Consider the following 12539-nt stretch of genomic DNA (forward strand, 5'->3'; position numbering starts at 1 on the left):
ACAAATAGATCAGCATTATTCTTACCACACTGCACTTCTTTAAGAGAAATAAAATGTGGTGTTCCACGGGGATTGGCTCTTAGCCCTACCCAGTTTAATGTATTTATTGTTCTAATGGCCCAGAAGTTCAACCGCGGGGTTTCAATATATTATCTTATGCAGATGACACTCAGTTGGTGCGCGCTTTTTCACAATTGGATGACACTAAAATTGCAGACTTTCAAGGGTGTCTCTCGGCTGTAGCAAATGGGATGCGTAGGAGCTGCCTGCAGCTGAATTCAGATAGTTTTTGTGAATGCATCTTCATTGGACATTTAGTTATTATGGCCAGCAGAGTTGATGGACCCGACGGCTCCAACGACAGTAGCCAGGAATTGGGGGTGCAATGTTACACTAAAGAATCATCTCAATCACAGGTACAGTAGACTGCAGCAGTTTATTTCGCCCTATTAAAATCCTGAAGACAGACAAATATTTCCCCCAGCTACTACTTGGAAAGGCATTATGCATGCCTTAATTACCTCCAAGGATTATACAAATGTATTATACCCGAGGGCACCAACGAAAATGCTGAGTAGGCTGCAAAGAGTGCAGAATGCGGCAGCAAGGCCGGTCCTAAATATTCTCAAAAGGCAGCCTGTGCGAAAAGGTCTGATGCTACTGCACTGGTTAACAGTCAAGCAAACAACTGCATTTAAGAGGCACTAAAGATTACTCATTGGGCCAAACATAAAGTCTGCTTTACATTTAGAAGTAAGAAAACATATGCCCCACAGGACACTTCGCTCAGCAAACCAAAATCTTATTTGTGCCCCTAAGCTACATAAAGCTAGAGCATGCAGAAGGCATTTTGCTTTTTAGACTCATGACTGACCTAGAGAACAAATTAAAATAAACTTAGTCTAGGATTACACAAATCACTAACAGCAGTTAGACATTACAATAAACACTGTCAGCGATGCAACAGACCCTTATCACCCAAGAAAGTCGAGTTGTATCCTATACAGCATTAAGATCACTAAGACTCGAGGCGGACTGCCACAGATGACATGGATTAGGTAAAGGCCCTTTATTGCTTAATTTGTAAATAAAAACGTCCAGGTGACCAAGCTCTCCTTTGAAACACGAGGCTGCTACAGTTAAGTGTGCGAGCACTGACTACTGAGGCAGTGTAATCCTAAAGCCAACTGTAGCCTCTAATGAATGTGCAGCCACTCCCTGCCCCTTCAGCTCACTCTTTCATATTTCTGCTTTCTCCCTTTGTGATGCTTTTCTCTTCCCATGTGTGCCTTTCGCTGGCAGTAAATGCCTGATGTAAAGGCCCTAAAAAATGAGTACCAGTGTCCCCAACCGGAAACCACCGGCTCAAATTAAGCATTGGTGGATGGTCAAATTACCTGCCCCTAAAATCCGCTATATTCCACAGAACCAATCCTAAACACACTACAGTCGCACCGATTGCCCAGCAGGCTGTAATGACCCTCCTCCTCACAGAAGGGAGAACCAGGAAAACACAATGGCACTCTCAACAAATTGTGAATGTGTGTCCACTGATGGCCAAAAACGCACCTAACTGCCCATGAGCAAGCAGAGAGACAGACATTCGACACAGACATCCGCATCTGTAAGGAAAAGCACTGAGAGGTCAACCAATTGTCTCATAGGGAGACACCAACAGCCCCGGGGACGATCACTACTGAATCCATGAGCCACATGTACAATACCTGAAAATCAGATCATGTTCAGCTAAAAGTGTACTTTAGAATCACTATACTTGGGATGGTCCTTCGAAGTTTAATTATTACTTTCTCAGCAGAATAGGTCCAAACCTGCGAAACACTAGCAGAAAAAGGTCACAATTACTATGGTTAATTGAAACCATTACATACAAGAAGCAAATATGAAAATTGCTGGTATACAAATACTGGTTCCTAAGCAACAGAGAATGCTAAAATAGTGTAACATTATAAAGAATTTAAAACAGAGCAGACAGACCATCGACAATAAAAAAAATAAAAAAAAAAAAGTAAAGGTTTATTAAAAAAAACAACAACAAAAAAAAAAAACACAAACACAACACACCCGATGTTGTATTACTAGTATCTAGTAGGCAAGAGTTTGCAATTGGTCAGAACGCAATGTCAATATGCAAATAGCACGAGTTACCAGAATGTGTTATTGCAACAGCCCATCGTACTAATGGGACAGTGTACATAAAGCAACCATTTATGTCAGTAAATAAAAGCAGCAGCTGCCAATTTGGCTAAAGGAATTCCATCAGGCTGCGTGAACCCCTGCGCCCTCTTGATGTCAGAGACTCTTAGCAGGGGTCAAAGAAGGGATACTACAAATCTAAGTTGGGGAGGCAGAATCTGTGCAAGACACAAGGCGGCTAATGCTGAGAAGAAGGAAATGCCAGGCAAACAAACTGGAGATAAACGCAACCCAAAGTAAAAAGATAATGAAGCGATACCATAAGCAAATAGAAAACGATAAACAACACTTTGAAAACGGCACGTCAAAAAGAGAGTTCTTAGCAAAACAAAACCACTTAGGCGCTTACAGCGCATTAGAAGAATCACTTTTTTTTTTTTTTTTTTTTTTTTTAAAAACAACGGAACAAACCCCCTTACCACTGCTAGTTTCGTTTAGCTAAGAAAGTTTCAGCAGAATTCATGAATTTGAGAAATCTGGTTACCACTTGTAGGTGTCCTGCTTTCAAACAGGAAATAAGAGTGGCGGCAATTTCTGGGAATTAAACTTGTTGAAGGGATTAGCTAGCCTCTTTGGAAACGGGCAGGTATACAAAATCTGCACAATCAGTTTTATATTTACACATCCTACATTCCTGCATGCTGTGCTCACTTAGGGACAACGTTCAAAGTTGATAACTGACCAAAACGTAACTGTATTGATCTTAATGTTGGGCATTTTTTCCAGTTTCAGAAGATGTTTTGAGAAAGCGGATTCCAGTGCAAACTGTTGATCCTACAGTAGGGGGGGGAGGGAGGGGGGGGGGGGTCAACAACTCTATACAGTCTACCATCCTGGGACTTCCTCGCCTCTCATGTGGCTTTATTGTAGCCTTTTCGAAGTAATTTAACTTCTGAAACTGACATCTGTGCTTTTGTGTTAGTAGCCTTATCACATCATTTAATATGGCGTTCTTTTACCACCGAGATTTAGAGTAGTATCGTTTGATGTTAGACGTTGAATCCTTTAGGCATCCCCCTCTGGGCACAGGCTATTTATTTAATTAGTGGTTCTGAATTTGCTGCCAAGCTATTATATCTTAATAATTCACTAAACACAAACTGCCTCTTCCATACGGTATTGTAAGTTATAGCTTCGAACCTCCAGCTTACTCTCCTCAAGCTGCCTCGTCTTTCACAGGATCCTAGGGCTTGCACCTTTCACACTGGATGATTCAAGTTAGTGATACCTACTGGTTGGGGGAAATTGCCGTTTTCACAACTTTTCATTATGCAGGCACAGAGGATTATTCCCCACTGAGGATGGACGTCAAAGCGAACAAGAGGCGTCTTCCAGGCCACTACAATTATGTAACACTCTTAGATCATTTTTTGTGGCACATAAAAGTTATGTGGCAATTAAAGACAAATTAAGTCGTTTTCTGTGGCATTGTCCAGCTATTTTGAAATTATAATAAGGTTACAGACACAAAAAGAATCGCAATGCTGTAGTAAAGGCCTGTTTAAAAAAAGGTCGAAGAGGACTGGATGCAGGCCAAACATTAAATATACCAACATATGGTAACAGAAAGTAAACGGACCTCAATTAGTCGTTATCCTGAAAACGGGTTTGAATCTGGCACTCGCAGATCTACACTGGTCCCCTGCTGCAGAACACTCAAATTTCTCAAGAAAGAAAACCTTACCCCTTCAGCAGGTCCAATTCAACAAGCATTCCACAAGGTCAATTAGTAGGTTTGTCTTGCCCATACCAAAGCCATTTTGCAAAAAAAAAAAAAAAAATTATAAACCTTCCTTTTAGTACAACAGTTATTACAATAGCATGTGTAGCACGTGCAGCCTGCCGAACTCAGCAAAAACCAACCTACATGTACATGCGTATTGCAAGAAAAGGATCGCCCGCTTTTCTCTGGAGATTACACCCTTAAAAACTCGTATTCCGGAGCAATGTTGGACTGAATTTACTGTACCACTGTGGGGCATGGCAGCACCAATTTCCAAAACAAAACAGTGTGGAAGGACGGGTTTCCACATTACTTGTTCAAATACGACACCAAAAGGCATCTTAAGGGTCAAGAAAAGCAGGCATGACAAAAATGTGAGACATCTGGCACTCTTCTAACCTTTGAACCCGACCAAAATAACTGGCGCTTTCAGAACTCTGCATGAAACAATTCATCATATAAAAAGAAGGACTCGTCCTTTGGCCATAGCTGAACGGTTTTTAAAGATGCAAGGGAGATATACTAGTCTCGAATACCACAGCCAACGGGTGAAAGATTGAAAGTTAGCATCGGCCACATGACAAACTGAACTGCGTTTCACGTGTTGCAGTTAGAAATTTCGGATGCTGTTGAACTGGTAACCAGCTTTTAATCTGGAATTAGGCAGCAGATGGTGCATCGCGTGACAACGCAGCAAACCTATAATGATTTGGTCAACATCGTATTATTTAAATGACACCACGCTAAAGAGAACAGGATTCTAGAGGTTGCAAACAAGTCAATCGGGTAACCCGACACTTGAATACATTTGGAAATGCCAGGTACAGAGTCCACTTGAGAGGGACTGACCCAAAAAAAAAAAAAAAAAAAAGCGTGGTCTGTAACTATGATTTGTTTGTCTGCTGTAGGAGTTGCTGGTAATCAAGTTTCCTTCTGAATAGCCTGAACCCAAAAGTTAACAGATGGCAGGGGATATGCACATTCGAGGGAGGTCTCCCGTTTCTCTTCACCGCAAAGAACTGAGCATGAAACACTTCACCTCTCGCCTGGCAAGAAAAAAAGCTCTACTGTAGTCAACACACGAATTTTCCGTACATCACATTTAAGGACTGCTTGTGGGTACAACAGAAGAGTGGAATGAAGGGACTGGGGGAAATCTATTCTCATGTAAGAGGTAACTAAAATATGTTTCGAGTGATGCCAATTCTGGCTCCACAGGGTTGGTCAATAGTTTTTTTTTTTTTTTAATCTGTCAACTAAAGGATTTCTGTCACTTTTGAGATTTTTTTTTTTAATGAAAAGCAGAAGGACACGAAGATGGGTGATCGTTTCACTGACATTAAACAATGTGACTGCACCAATAAACAGAAGGTGCTTGGTGAGACGTATGAAAATGGGACCATCATGACTTGCAACTTAAGCTCTTAAAGATAAGTACTGTCTGTGCCTGCTCTCCAACACCATTTACCTCTTGTAGAACTAAATGATTTGGGGGAAGGGGGAGTGACAAGGCTATATTCCTTAAAGAGTCAAACTTCCTGGCTGTTCGGTGCTCTTTATCATTGTCTTCAGCAAAAATTGTAAACACCTGTGATTTTGAAACCAGGAAGGAATCTGTGACTTTGGTGATCAGCAGCTAGGGATGCTGTTCTGCTAATAACACTATATACAAATGCATTCAGTCACAAATTTCTGTAATTTGAAAGGGCTCGTTTACAGAACGCTGGGGCTCTTGTCCAGGCAAGCTATTGTTCTTTGCACTACAAGTGAGTCTACAAGTTGTGCTGAGGAGGAACTTATTTTAATTCTCCAGAATAATTGTGGATGCGCGTCCCCTCTGCGGAAAGAGAAGTCATGGCTGGAAAAAAAAAACAAAAAAAAAAGACCCTCAAGCCAGTCAAATAGGTACCTATACAAAATGAACCTTAATGCAAAAGGAACTATACACGCAAGGGTTGCCAACAAAGCATAAAACAGACATATTTAGCTGCAGTTTACATGCAGGCCTGATACGTCTAAGAAGATGATTAAAAACTAGCAGGACTAAGTTCATACTAAAAGAAAAAAAAAAAAAAAAACCTTCTTGAGTTCAAACTAAAAAACATTGAAGACCCTGGCATGCACATGACGACAATAGCACGATATGAAAGGTAAACTATTTTTCCATACTTCCACTCCTGCGACCGAGTGCATTGCCAACTGGCCCCACAGCTCAGGATAGAAGTTGTTTGGCTTCTTTCTTGTTCTTGCTTGAGTGGGGTCTAAACGGGTTAGGGCCAAGAAGGGGTCATCCACTACACAGACTACTTGTTCTTGCAAGAGCCCAAAGTGAAAGAAATGCAGACTTGTAAAAAAAAAAAAAAAAAAAAAAAAAGAAGGGGTGAAAACTTTGTGGCTACCACTGGTAGATTTTTCGAGCATTCATATACTCCAATATCATCCAGTTAAAACCCACACAGCGCCAGTGTGTATATTTCGTACAATTATATCTTGTACATGCCTCGTCCCAAAATACTGAACCATTAATGTTAATGCACCAACCCCGAAGAGAACACAGAGGAGACGCGCAGACCTTTGCACTGGCGTTTCTACGGCGCCCATGTGTGATCTGGTCGACTGCCTACATTTTCCCAGCTGTCACTGTTGCTGAATCTGACGCCACATGCCCACTTACATAAGGTCGGGTCTATTTGTTTGTTGTCGCAGAAAGAGTCGGAGAAACATTTGTTGACATCGAAAACACTGCTTGGAGGCTCTGAAAATTGGACTGCCATAAGGCAAGAGGCCAGTGGTTTGAAAGGCGCATTTGGCCTACGCCCTTTTCTACTGAGCGGTTATGCTTATATCGTGCGGAGAAAGTTTAGGAGAGCATAGTATTTCGTTCCAAAGGACTTCGTTATGTTGACAAGGCATTCCGGATTTGCCTGGACAGTCACGGTTTTCACCGGATTTTCAGGTAGATTTAGGTAAATGTTGCTCATGTCCCTGTTTTCAGTCGACTTTTCGTGCATTACTTAGCTGCAGTTATCAGAAAGCAGTTTGACAGGTATGAAACTGGGTTTAAAAACTGCCTGCTATTTATTGTTCTTATTACCTCGACTGTGACACTATGTTGCTAAACGCTGTCATTCTATACTCCTCAGTCGATGTAAAATTGTAGCCTTTCTTATTTTTGTTTTTCAAAATCTGGTCACCCTAGAGTTAGTGAACTTCAACAGCATATGGTTCGATTTCTCCACCTAACACACAAGGAAAACCCGTTCACGTGACAATACAAGTTTAATAAAACTATTCTACAATTTTTTGCTAGAGTATCTAAATCTAGTAACTAAACGAGTTGCGCAACTGTCACTAACTCCCGATTACAAAGAATAATACGTTTATCCTCACCAAGACACCATTTTGTCATGTTTGGGTTTGCCACAAATAGTATGACGACATACTGCGAGTACGCGTACCAACAGCCAACCAAACATTAAAATCAGTGTTTGATTTTTGGGGGAAATAAATAAGTGCCAGAGCCATCGTTGTCAGGAGACCATTGTAGCTTGCACCACTCATTGCCAATGTCAGCGCTGCTAAGGACAACGTAGTCTTTTTAATACATTAAAATGTATAATACCTGCCACCCAGGCTATTCTTTCCTGCTTTGAGTGTGACAGGTAATTAGACATTTTAATGTACATAGAATTCTTAAACAGCTGTTCTCTTCAAAAACAAATTAGCAGCGCCACCATGTGGCTAGTTCTCAGTGCCGTATTGACAATGAAGTGCTCGTGCCAAGCACTGGCTCAAATTAAGCACAGATTAAAAATGTGCAAAATAATAATGTCTGCATTGGAAATGCGTAGTAGACACTCGGACAGTACTCTCGCCCTACACCTTCAAGATGTGGGATCTTGACTCTTTCCTGTAAATCAACATAATTCTCCCAAGGTTAAATGGGACAATTAAGTACTCAGCTACTAACAGAAGGCTAACATCGAGTCGCTTTTCTGTACAGCATCAGAGGGGGAAAAATATATATATACAAGCTTCAATAGTACCTTAATGCTAAGGAGGTGTGCCAGAACTCTGCCATTTTAAGCATTGCAAAGTTGCAGAGAAGTGCAGGTACACTGTACTTTCTCATTTAAACCTCACCGATGGATGCCCTTGGTACAGATACCGCCAAAGGTGGACTTAAGGGTGAGCAATCAGGACTGCACTTAACAAAGGTCTTGTACTAGGATGTCACTGGAACATATACATCACTTTCAGCCAGCACGGTCAATAAAATGCAAAAACCTCCACGTGAATAAGAAAAACTTAATATTCACATAGTTTAATTTCTCACTATTGTAAATACCTACACAAGCTATATGTATGTACTAATGAAATACTAAACCAAGTCTATGCCTAAATGGTTATAGGTGCTACAGGAAATAAATGTATTTAATAAACTGAAATAGTGTTATAAATCAATCCTAAGGAATCACTGTGCTGCTTCTGTATGTCACCGATTATATCAAAGATGAAAAAATAATGTACACGAGAAAAGCAATGGCGTGTTTACAGGGAAAAGAAATTCAAAGCAAAGCATCTCAAAGTGGATTTGGAGTTTCGTTGTTTATCAGACCAATGAAGAAATTCAACAGATTCCTACTACTAGGAGAGGGTTACTTTATGGTCAATGGGTGGGTCTTTATCCAGGTCCATCAAAGGTGGGGTACCCATTGGTGAGGTCTATCTTCCACATCAAATTTCCTAAATTGACAATGACGAGGCAGAGACAGATTGCACAACACTGAATTCACAGTCTTTCTACACAGACACACAGGAGGGGGAAATAAATGTCACATGACTGTTTCCGGACTCAACTAAGAAGTTATGATGAGGTCAAAGTTCAAAAGGCGATGGGGGTCAAATCGACGTGCCTCACATCTAATAATCAAATTTCTTACCCTGTTAGGATAATTGTTCTAATACACAATGCTTAAACTAACCCAATTTTAAACTCCCCACGCCCTGCTCCAGTCCACAGGCCCCTTCCATGCCTTTTATGTTCCCCCCTCCCTGTACAGGAGAGAGTAGGTGCAAGGATGTCCATTATAGCTACCACTGTATCACCATTTTGGGTGAGCCCATTATGCTCACAAAGCTTCTTCCACGATCCCTCTCCAATGATCAAGTCTTTCCAGCCCTTTCCCTTAAATTTACCCCAATGTCCTCTCCCTGTAGCCACAGAAATTAACAAAGTACTTCGCAACCAACATAAGATACTTACAGTACTGAAACAAAAGTCTACTCAAACCACAAGAACAGCAAGCATGTGAACCTACACAAAGTCACAATCTATTTTTATGGATATCTGCTGGGATAAGGAAAAAAAAAAAACACGCAGCTAGCTGCTGAGTAGGAACTGGCAGCTGTAAAAGGGATTGCAGGGTACAAGGTTTCACTACAGAAAATTCACTAAAAGGCAGCATATAACTGGAATCAAGTACTATCCTCCAATCCCAGTCTCCCAAGCAAGGCACCTCCCCATGAAACTAACACTCACCAAGCAAAGAAGGAGCACAAAGGCTCACGGGGCGACAGGAATCAAACGTGGACAAAAGGTGAATCGTAAAAAGGCACTCATTTCACAAGACCGGTATGTTGATAGTGGGACAAAACCAATTTACAAGATATTACAACATACCTAGAGACACTGAGGTCATAACTTTCCACATATGCTCAGACAGTGAACACTACAGCGGGATCTGTTCATGGTGCTGCTTTGAGGGCCTTGGTCTCCTCGGTCACTCCTATCGAATGCTGTTTTTTAATGACACTTCAAACGGAATAATTTATAGTGCACCGTCATACCGCGAGGAAAGTAATCTGTCACGTCATCAAGTGCCTGCCTCCCATTACTCAGCACAGACTGAAGAATAGGTTTATCACAATGGTCTGTTGTCCACTCACCTTCTATAGGCAGGGACGTAGTGATCTTGGATATCACTATGACAATTAGTTGTTTCAGGCTTCTTATTCGCCTAGCCCTGGGGAAGTGCCACTTGACATAAGCAAAGGGGGAGGGGCTTCACATCGGGAGATTCACAGGCAAGGGAAGTTCGTTATCTCTTACGGCTAGATGTGCACGTCCTCCATCAGAAGACATGGAGGGGATATGAAGTGAGGCTCACATACGCTTTGTGTTACAAATCTTGGGAACAGGTGTGGCAACAAAAGCCTCTTAAGATACCTGGATTGCCTTTCGAGTACTTTGTGAGTATAAATACTTCTAATTGAAACATTCTGTAAATAAAATTCATAGGAAGTTACTGGGGCATGGAGAGGCTGTCTTGATCTGGCACAAAACTGAAATTATACAGCCAAGAATAGGAGAACCGGTCTGTTACAGAGGTATGGCGTGTCGCAAGAGTGAGACAGTGTGTGATAAGAGACATGGGCGTGGACTGTCGCTATAGTCACCCTGCTTCTAAGAGAGCTCCGGGTATGTCACGTCACAAGAGCCAGCATGCCTGTGACAGCCTCATGACTATCACAAGAGCCAACAGCACCAGCCATGGCTGGTCACAAGAACCAGCCTACGTACCTGTAACCGAATTCGGGGCATGGCTGTAGAGTCAGTGTGTGTCTCTTCCCTCTCAACTAACCAGTTCTAAAACACAATCGTTCATGGCAGGCCGAAGGAAACCAATCTAAAGGGTCCTTAATCGGTCTAGACAAACTATAGCTCAGAGAGGCAGCGCACCCAGAATCAGCCTGTCTCTATGAGGCAGAACCCTCCGAGCCAGTCTGTCTCGATTTAGAGCCAGTATTGTTGTACAGTGTGTTATTTTTGAAATTCTTATGAACAAAGTAAGACGTGAAACCGATAATCTCTCTGAGGCGCTTTTCACTCTGTGAAACTTCGGCAGAACCGAAAGGGAAAGGCAGCTCGTCCGAATAAGGCTCACTTTCAAGACTGCAATACAAGGGTGGGGGTAGGTGGGACTTGTCAGAACGAAGATTCCAGGCTAGACCTCCCCGGCACTTACTACCAGTAAAGATGATAACCAATACTCCCAGCCCCCAGGACATATAAACAGGTTCTGCCACAGAAGAGAAGGAGGCAGAACTGTCGTAAGAGGGCAGATGTAAATGTAGGACAACTGCTAAACTTGAATGGTTTGCGCTCTTCACTACAAAACAGTGGAAACATACGCCAAACCCGGCCAAAAACATTGCAAGTCAAAACAACGCAACGCCTGCAAGAAACACAGTACCCAACCTACTTAGTGAATGCACCATACAGCTACAAAGAAAAAATATATATATATATATACACATACACACACCTTCCCCTATAGTGTGACAAACACCAAAAACGCAAACTCTAAACTTTCTAAATAGAGTCAAAGCTAGTCATAACATCCAAAATGTAAACCATCCTAAAATAATATATCGTGGCCAGTATGTTATGAGGAGCGTTTAAAAATGACAGGAGGAAGGAGAGATGAAGCAGCCTATGAAACGTCATTACATCGGCATTTAAATGTACATAGTCCACAGAGGCGCTAAAATAACTATAATTTGTTAACAAAACACGTCCTCGGACAATATGGCAATCAGCACTGCTCAAAAACACAAGCGCTGATAAAATATTCATAAATCATACTGTTTTTACTCTCAAAATACAAGCTGCGAAAGTTGAGATAAACTAACCGAAAAAACATACCTCACAAACTACGTCCCGCAAAAGGCCCTAGACTCGCAGAAAACACCGCCGACAACGCACAAACCAAACAATCTAGAAGAGCGAGCGCTCTGAAGGGGGGGAAGTGAGGCGCTAGATGCAGATACTCCGTCAAAGTGTGCGTAGATAACGCCTCATGGGGACAAAGGGTGTAAGAGATCAACTAGGGGGGCGGGGCACGTATGGCGAGAGTTCGGGCTTTGGGGAGGCGGCAGGAGCTTGGGGTGAAAAGAGAACCACGGGGGTATTCATTGACGTGTGACGTCACACTACCCACCCACTGGCCCCTCGAGAGCGCACACCAAGCAGCTCGACCCTCACCTGCTCCTTCTCTCTCCTCTTCCGCTCTGAGTTCTACGTGTCTATGCGCAGCTCCGATGGCGTCCTTTGACCTCACAGTGGCTAGTCCCACCTATGACGCCCCGATTCGAGCGGTGATTGGCTCAACGGTCTTACTTACCCGCCATCGTACGAGTAGTTGCGCACCTCACTGATTCCGCGAGCCTCCATTGCCTTTGGTGTCTGTCAATCACAGACACGGAAACCCGCCCACTGGCACCGTCAGGCGCCCGCGTCACAAAGACTACCTTAAAAGCCAACCTTCAGCGCTTCACTATAGAGATGCGGAAACAGCCAACCAGCAACACACTAAAAAGAGAAGAACCAGGAATGTAGAATGAAGACTACAAGAAGCAATCTTTCATAGCAACAGACGGAAACTACCTACTCCGTGTCAGGACTGGAGGCTCTGATTAGGCTTCTCTTTCTTTTAATATTCAAATACAGCAGGCAATGAAAAAACTGTAAACACAAACTACATGTCCCAAAATGTTCATTCGATAAATCCACCAAGGACGGCCCGCAAACCCATTCTAA

At 42.4% G+C, this 12539-nt stretch overlaps 1 protein-coding gene across 3 annotated transcripts in view; it reads right to left on the reverse strand.

The window, feature by feature from the left end:
- Window positions 1-12121, reverse strand: part of TMBIM6 (transmembrane BAX inhibitor motif containing 6) — a 46672-nt gene extending 34551 nt beyond the window's left edge. The window contains exon 1 of one of the 3 annotated variants that reach the window (XM_069230513.1): window positions 11985-12121. The gene's annotated coding sequence lies outside the window, so the exon portion shown is untranslated. Of the gene's footprint in view, window positions 1-1724; window positions 1835-11645; window positions 11802-11984 lie in introns of those variants that run through there. The other 2 variants (XM_069230514.1, XM_069230515.1) reach the window with 2 other exon arrangements.
- Between the last annotated feature and the right edge of the window lie 418 nt (window positions 12122-12539).

Source organism: Pleurodeles waltl, chromosome 4_2 (genome assembly GCF_031143425.1).
Source record: "Pleurodeles waltl isolate 20211129_DDA chromosome 4_2, aPleWal1.hap1.20221129, whole genome shotgun sequence".
NCBI lineage: Eukaryota > Metazoa > Chordata > Amphibia > Caudata > Salamandridae > Pleurodeles > Pleurodeles waltl.